Source organism: Petaurus breviceps, unplaced genomic scaffold (genome assembly GCF_028583685.1).
Source record: "Petaurus breviceps papuanus isolate PSGF00001 unplaced genomic scaffold, PetGlider_PUasm1.0 532, whole genome shotgun sequence".
NCBI classification, from domain to species: Eukaryota; Metazoa; Chordata; class Mammalia; order Diprotodontia; family Petauridae; genus Petaurus; species Petaurus breviceps.
Genome location: NW_027186361.1, coordinates 433,793 through 435,273, shown reverse-complemented (window position 1 = coordinate 435,273; position 1,481 = coordinate 433,793).

Here is a 1,481-nt window from a genome sequence, read left to right as displayed (position 1 = left end):
GGAAGCAGGGAGGTAGTAATGAAGGAAGCAGGGGAGGAAGGAGGGAGGGAGGAAGAGAGGAAGGAAGCTGGGAAGAAGGAAGGGAGAGAGAGCAAGGAAGCAGAGAGGAAAGGAAGGAGGGAGGCAGGAAAGGAAGGAAGAAGGGAGGGAGAGAAGAAGGAAACAGGGAGGAAAGGAAAGAAGGAGGGGTGAAGGAGGAAAGCAGGGAGGGAGAGAGGAAGGAAGCTAGGAAGGAGGGAGGGAGAGAGGAAGGAAGCATGGAGGAAAGGAAGGAGGGAGAGAGAGGAAGGAGGAAAAGAGGGAGGGAGAGAGGAAGGAGAAGAAGGAAGTGGGTAGGGAGTGAAGGAAGGGAGGGAGGGAGGAAGGAAAGAAGGAAGTGAAGGAAGGAAGCAAGGAGGAAGTGAAAGAAGAAAGGAAGCAGGGAGGAAAGAAAGAAAGAAGGAAGGGAAGAAGGGAGTGAGGGAAGGAAGAAAGGAAGCATGGAAGGAAAGAAGGGAAAGAAGGATGGAAGGAAGCAGGGAGGGAGGGAAGGAAAGAAGGGAAAGAGATAGCCTGCCCTCTGCAGAAAGCATCACTCAGGCAGTCATTAGAGCTTTCCTCCCACACAAATGCTTTGCATTTCTTATTGGGTACCTGCTGTATCCAACCAGTGAAAAGTAAGCTCCTTTATCTTTTGCATTGTAACTCCAGCATCCAGTAAAGTTCCTGGCACATAGAACACTCAACAAATGTTTGCTGCAGCTTGGTCCCCAGAAGAGTTACAAAAATGCATCTATTTGGATCTGAACTCTCAAGCTGCGAGAGACCTCAGGGGCCATGGAGACCATCTCCCTCATTTTATACAAGAGGAAACTGAGGCCCAGGGAGGGGAAGGGATCTGCCCAGGGTCACACAGGTAGTGTTAGAGAGGATTTGAGCCCAGGTCCCCTGGACTTCCAGGCCAGGACTTCTTTGCCCTGTGCCACATTTACCACCTCCTGGCTTTACAGAAGCGAGATGTTCAAGTGTGAAATATTGGTTGCTTTTGCCAAATGCTTTCCCCCTATTTTATTGTTTCTCCTCAATAAGGAGGGGAGGATATTTGCAAAAATGGAGATGATGTACAGACAAAAACATTGATACACTTTTTAAAATAAATACTAATTGAATTGCCATTTCTGCTGTCTGACTTACTGATAGACAAGGGAGATCTATGGCAGAGAATAGTAGGAGAGCAGGCTGGGGGCAGAGTCAGGATAGATCTGGGTTCAAGCCCCATCCCTGTTGCCTATTGACTGTGTGACTCTGGGTAAGTCCCTTTCCCTCTTCAGTGTCCCAGGCATCCCCATAAGTTGCAGAGCAGGTGAAACCCTGCGTTGATAGAGAGTTTCCTATGCCAATTAAATCACAGGGACATTGTTGGGTTTTTTTAATCACGTAACTGATACAGTGAGGGTGTGTGTGTGTGTGTGTGTGTGTGTGTGTGTGTGTGTGTGTGTGTG